Below are 6,983 nucleotides of genomic sequence, written 5' to 3'. Positions count from 1 at the left end.
CCTGGTCTACAGAGTGAGTTCCAGGACAGCCAGGGCTACACAGAGAAACCCTGTCTCAAAAAACAAAAAACAAAACAAAACAAAACAAAATTGTCCGGGAGCTTCAAAACAAAGCAAAACTATTGTGATAAATATTATTTGGGGTTTTTTACCCCACTTTAGACCATATGGCTGCCAAATAAAAGACACAAAACCTTTTAGATTTATAATAAGCCTTAAAAGACTAGGGCTGGGCAGATACCAATTCTCTGTGCTACTTCTTCTACTTCCCTTTCAATATGTCCAGCCCTGGCCACGCCTACTCCAACAGGCTGGCCCTCATGCTCCCTGCCCAAGATCCCAAGTCCAGAACCTCAAGGACACCCACCCCTTTTCTGCCCAGCATCAGACCAACCCACTACACAAAACAGACAAACAGAATCTGGAGGGATGATTTAGCAATGAAGAGCATGCATATAATCTGTGTTCTGTTCCCAGCACCCATACCAAATGCATCATAACCACGGGTAACTCCTGTCCCTGGGGACCTGGGGTGCCTCTTCTGGCCTCCATGGGCACCTGCACTCACTCCTACATATATTCACACACAAACACAACTGCTGCAGATAAAACAATTAAGTCTCTAAATCTCTATTAGCAAAACCAAAACCCCTCCCCTTTCCTCCTCTCCCTTCCCAACTTTTCTGGCCTTTCCCACAATGGGGGCAGAGGGGGGTACAGACCAGTTGGTCCTCAGCATCTGAACTCCTTTGGGACAGGAGAGGTGTCAGTCACTCTGCTGGCCACAGCAACCCTGGCCTGCTGCCAAAGAGGAACAAAGCTAGAGGGATGGGGGTGAAAGGAATGTGGGGTGAAGGGAGTTGCTGTTCTGTCTCTCCTCTGGGACCTGGAAACCTGGAGAGTGTGAAGAAGTAGGGAGTAGGTGTCTGTCCTGCTGGCTGGCAGGAGAGACTGAGAGATAGGGAACTGCTTCGGTGATTTGCCGAGGCTGATGCTCCCTGGCTTAGGACAGGTGGCAGTTTAGTTCCCAGTTGGGAGATTGTAGAATCCCACAGATGACTGCCTGGGGCAACCTTCTGTGGGGATGCGAGAGTTCTCAATATTCCACACAGTGAAGGTGAAAGTCTGTGCTGAGAAGCAGGGTGTATCTCTGTGACTCGGGGGTCCAGGGCCTGTGCTCATGGGGAGCATTCCGAGGAGTGGGAACATGCATGCTCCAGTATGTATCGCTAGACATGTGTGAGGGACACGTATGTCTCTGCAGGTGTAGTGGGTAAGTGCTATGTCTGTGACATGACAGTACCTGCTGTGGGTCTACAGGTACATTCACGTGTATGTGCACATGCGTGTGTGCTTGTGTGTGTGTGTATACCACCATTCCATGTCTCCAGTGCTAAGTGTAGGTTGGCACACCTGTGTGCATTTATGTCCACAGGCGCTTGTGTGTATCCGATGGTACTTGGTCATTAGGCTGCATTTATGTGTGGGTGAATGCTTCTGCATGTGGGACGGGTTTCACCATGGAAGTACAGAGATGGGTGGGTATGGAACAACCCACATGCCTGTGTGTCATTTGTGTGTGTAGCTTAATCATCCCTGTGAACACCGTCATGGTTTGACACATGTTCATGGGTAGTTCTGCACATGTATGCACACACACAGCCTCTCCAAGTAAGTGTTCAGGTATTTCAGGGTGTGCTAGTGTTCATGTTTGCTTCCAAGTTGTACTGGCTGGTTTTGTATGCCAACTTGACACAGGCTGGAGTTATCACAGAGAAGGGAGCTTTAGTTGGGGAAGTGCCTCCATGAGATCCAGCTGTGGGGCATTTTCTCAATTAGTGATCAAGGGGGTAGGCCCCCTTGTGGGTGGTGCCATCCCTGGGCTGGAAGTCTTGGGTTCTATTAAGAGAGCAGGCTGAGCAAGCCAGGGGAAGCAAGCCAGTAAGGAACATCCCTCCATGGCTTCTGCATCAGCTCCTGCTTCCTGACCTGCTTGAGTTCCAGTCCTGACTTCCTCTGGTGATAAACAGCAATGTGGAAGCTGAATAAACCCTTTCCTCCCCAACTTGCTTCTTGGTCATGTTTGTGCAGGAATAGAAACTCTAAGAAAAATTGGTACCAGCATAGTGGGGTATTCTTGTGACTACCTGACCATGTTTTGGGGAGGACTGTGGAAGGACTTTGGAACTTTGAGCTAGAGAGCCACTGGTTGTTAAGAACTCTGTGGGATGCCTTAAACTTATGAGTAAGGAAAATAACGATTCGGGGTGACGCCTGAGTCCTCACTGCTTATGTGAGACGAATTTTTGAGCGGGTAAAGGTTACAATCTAAGGCAACCCGCCTACTTTGCGGGATGCCTAGGTACGTGATCTGCCCGTCCCCTAAAAACAACTCTGTGGGATGTTCTGTAGGAGCTTGGGAGATCATGTTGAGAACAGTGCAGAGATGGAGGCCCAGCTTGTGAAATTTCAGAGGGAAGATTAAAGACACTTATCAGGGCCATGTTGTTTTGATTGTGAAGATTCTGTGGTTTTGATTAGCTGGGGCTGAAGTATCAGCTGTGATTAACAAGATACCAGAACTACTAAAGCAAAAACTTTGCATAGCTGGGACTATTGATACTGGTTAGCTGGAGCTAAGAAATTAACTATAATTAAGAAGAGACCAGCATCACTGAGGTGACATCTTCTCGGAAGTGTTTTCTGAGAGCACAAAGAGGCTGTGATCCAGAGATAGCCAAGGTTGTACCTTGTGCTGCAGCAGGACTTGGTAATGTGTAAGAGTCACCCAGGTGATACTGGTTTTGAAGGCATGAAGGAGTCATGAAGAGCAGCTGAGGCTCAGCACAGTGAGAAGCCATGGAAGGCCATTGGTGAAGGGGCAGCCTTGGTTTGCAATTGATGGCCCAGGACTGAAGGGGTCATGCAAAGGAGTTGAGGCTTGGCACCATGAAGACAGTCTATGAGAGGTTATTGATGAAGCCTAGTTACACCGAAAGACAGCAGTGTTTTGGGAATGCCAGTACCATGCAATGACCACCAAGAACAGCAGCAGCATCTGAAGCCTAGAAGACAAGGTGTGTGCTACAAAGGGCAGAGCTGGAGAAGTGACCTAAGTCCTTAGAGGAGCCCAGAAGATTATGAGTTGGATCCCAGACATTGGTTTTGCTTTTGATTGTGACTGTTCCCTGATATTTTTCCCTCTTGAAGGAAGAATGTATTTTAGTGGAGCCCACAGTTAAGAGACCTTGAATTTTAAAAGACATTGGACATTTTAAATTGATTGAACTTTTAATATGTAAGGACTGTGGGACTTTAGATCTTGGGGATGAACAAGTAAATAAGGGTTGAGGCTTAGTAGTGATGTGTTTGTGTGTCAAGTTGACAAGGGGTCAATTGTACTGGCTGGTTTTGTGTATCAACTTGATACAGGCTGGAGTTATCACAGAGATGGGAGCTTCAGTTGGGGAAGTGCCTCCATGAGATCCAGCTGTGGGGCATTGTCTCAATTAGTGATTAAGGGGGTAGGGCCCCTTGTGGGTGGGGGCCATCCCTGGGCTGGAAGTCTTGGGTTCTATAAGAGAGCAGGCTGAGCAAGTCAGGGGAAGAAAGCCAGTAAGGAGCATCTCTCCATGGCCTCTGCATCAGCTCCTGCTTCCTGACCTGCTTGAGTTCCAGTCCTGTCTTCCTCTGGTGATCAACAGCAATGTAGAAATGTAAGCTGAATAAACCCTTTCCTCCCCAACTTGCTTCTTGGTCATGATGTTTGTGCAGGAATAGAAACTCTGACTAAGACACAAATGCTTTTCAGAATGCCCTGAGTGTGTGTGACTGCACACTCATAAGAAGCATGGCACACTCAGGGGGAGCACGACACACTTAGGGGGAGCATAGCACACACATAAAAGCATAGCACATTCATGGGGATCACTGTACAGTCATGGGGATCACAGCACACTCGGGGAGCACAGCACACTCAGGGAGAGCACGGTACACTAATGGGGAGCATAGCACACACATAAGGAGCACAGTACATTCATGGGGAGCACAGCACACTCATAAGGAATACAGTACACTTGGGGAGCACAGCACACTCATGGGGAGCACAGCACACTCATAGGATGCACAACACATCCATGCAGGGGAAAGCATTCTCCCATCCTCTGCAGCACTCCAGAGGACAGAGAGGACACCGCAGGGCTTTGTCTGCCCACTGCTGGGAAGAGGATACTGAAGAGAAGAGTTGTGCCAGTGTGTAGCCAGCTATCCTCACCCAGCTGGGTTCAGGAGAGTAGTTTCTCCTGCCTGCTCCCCAGACTTCCAGGGCTGGCAGGGAGAGCAGACAGCAGGTGGCTTGGAAGAGCAGGCTGAGGCTTTCCAGGGCTCCTTGCCAACAGAGGTTCTTCTGGGCCTCTGAGCTTACAGGGACCAAAGGCCGTCACTGTGTCCATTATGAGTCTCATGCGCCTGCTTCTGGGCCTCTGCATGGAGCATCCAGCCCCTGTTGCTGTGGACCTGGCTTTTCTTAACTTTTTCCCTGTTCAGAGCTAGACAGGAAACAGGGTTAGACAGCTACATTATCAGAGGCTTAGGTCCACGTACCCACCCTGGTTGATTGAGATGGAGCAGAGGGTGCAGGATGCCAGCCGGTTGGTTTCTAGCGCCCTCTCTCCATCCCTTTCCTTCTCCATTCTTCCTGTCTCCCTCTCCATGGCTATTGATGTCTTGATATTTCCATGCCACCCAGCCCAGCTTACTCCACTCCCTCTGAAGTCCCTCACCTCTGTGGCTCTATCCATCTTCCTATTCAGGGATGGGCCACTAACCTCTGGACACAGTTCTTCATCCTCTGAAGACTTTGGGATCACTCAGCATCCTTCTGTCCCCACTCAGAGTGTCCTTCCCGGTCATCAGGAAGACACCCTGAGCAGCCTTCTAGTTTCCCTCCATGCAGTCTTCCCCAGCGACCTCCACCTCACCCTGCACCAGGATTCTCCTTGGTTGTGACTTGTTCCGTTTACCTCTGAGGAGTGACTGGTAGACCTCCTGCCTTCTCTGTCTCCCTTCTACCTGTGCATCAGAAAGATAAAAACTTGCTCCCCTCTTCCAAACTTCTGTGTACCTTTCCTCCACCCCTCCCATTCTCCCTGGCCAGCTCCATCCGCTGCTGCGCCTCTCACCTCACCCCTACCTCCATTTCCCAACATTCCTCAAGTCAACTGTTCTTTGTACATTGCCTGGGACAATCCCACCCAAGTGCTTCATGGGAGAAACCCAAACCAACCTATTGGACTCAATGGTACCTATTTTCTTGGTGTGTGTGCCTTGAGGCCACTTGTGATAGTCTTTCTTTTTCTTTTCTTTTTTTTTTTTTTCAGAGTATTACTCACTGTAGATTAGGGTGACCTCAACTCACAGAGATCTGCTTGCCTCTGCCTCCTGAGTGTCAGGACTAACAGCCACACTGGATGATGATTCTTGATTCTTAACTGGATTGAAAGGCACCTAGATTAGTAATTACACACTGTGCGTGACTTGGGAATGGAGGGAGGCCCACCCCTACTTTCAATGGCACCATCCAGTAAGCTCAGGGCCAAGATGGGAGAAAAGAGATGGCTGGGCACTGGCTGCTCCTCTTTCTCTCCTTCTTGGCCACTGTAATGTAAGTGGCTTTGCTCCAGCAGCTTCTCTACATGGAGCCCGAGGTGTCTGAAGTCAGGAGCCGAAAGAATCCTCCTTATTCTGAGTTTTGTTTGTCACAGCGAAAGCATCTGGAACAGAGTCACTGAGGTTCTTAGCCTGGTGGTGTAATTCTTACGTGTTTTATCAGGAAAGATCTAGAAACACAGAACTGAGTGTAGTGCATCCCTGTATTCTCCATACTCAGGAGGTAGAGGCATGAACAGATTAGATTCCAGACCAGCCTGGGATACGTGTAGAGACTCTATCTCCAAAAGTTAATTGACCAGGCATGGTGGCCAACACCTTCAATCCCAGCACTCAGGAGGTAGTGGTAAGCAGACCCTGTGAGTCTGAGGGCAGCCTGGTCTACAGAGTGAGTTCTAGGACAGCCAGGGCTACACAGTGAGACCTGTCTCAATTAATTAAAAATAAACAACTAAAGTTAGGGATGGAAAGATCACTTTGCAAGCCTGAGGACCAATGTCTGGATTCTGGCTCCCATGTATCAAGATGGATGCTCCAACAAACATCTGTAAATGCAGCTCCATGATGGGAAGAGAAAGAAGGATTTCTAAGGCTTTCTGGCTTTCAGCCTAAAAGAGAAAATCTCTCCCCAGGTTCAGGGAGAAACCTTGCCTCAAAGAAAAAGGTGGACAGTGGAAGAGGAGACCACCTAGCATGCATGTATCATGCAAGCACAGGTGTGTGCACATGTGCACATGCACACATCCCCATAAAATGTCTTTAGAGTCTCTCTCTCTCTCTCTCTCTCTCTCTCTCTCTCTCTCTCTTGCTTAGATTTTTTTTGTTTTGTTTGTTTTTGAGATAGGGTTTCTCTGTGTAGCCCTGGCTGTCCTGGAACTCACTCTATAGACCAGGCTGGCCTCAGAAATCCACCTGCCTCTGCCTCCCAAGTGCTGGGATTAAAGGCATGCGCCACCACCGCCTGACTGAAATTAATTTTTAATTTTTTAAACTTAAATTTTAGATAATTTTTAAAATTAATTTTAAAAAGTAACATGCAGATTAAAGAATCTGTAGGACGCAGTCAACAGTGTAGCTGTAGCTGTAACTGGTAGTCCTGATAGCTATTCGGAAGACTAGCATGCCCAGAGACGTCACTTGCCAAGTTTTAGATGAGACAAGGACTGAGCCGGAAACTGAATTAGATGTCACCCCTCACCCCTGTGATACTTCAGCAAAGAACTTGCTCTCATGTTGTCCATGTTCCAAGGGAGGACTGACAGTGAGGGGTGACTGACAGTGGGGGAGGGCTGACAGTGGAGGAGGGCTGACAGTGA

At 48.6% G+C, this 6,983-nt stretch overlaps 1 non-coding gene across 1 annotated transcript; it reads left to right on the top strand.

Moving 5' to 3' along the window:
• The first annotated feature begins 2,228 nt into the window (after positions 1-2,228).
• LOC116092606 lies at positions 2,229-2,378 on the top strand. Its single transcript, XR_004119355.1, has one exon. It is a non-coding gene; the product is annotated as a U12 minor spliceosomal RNA (small nuclear RNA).
• Positions 2,379-6,983: the final 4,605 nt, after the last annotated feature.

This window comes from Mastomys coucha, unplaced genomic scaffold, assembly GCF_008632895.1.
Source record: "Mastomys coucha isolate ucsf_1 unplaced genomic scaffold, UCSF_Mcou_1 pScaffold15, whole genome shotgun sequence".
In the NCBI taxonomy this organism is placed as follows: Eukaryota; Metazoa; Chordata; class Mammalia; order Rodentia; family Muridae; genus Mastomys; species Mastomys coucha.
Note: the sequence above shows the minus strand (reverse complement) of the source record. Positions and strands in the feature narration are given on the sequence as shown.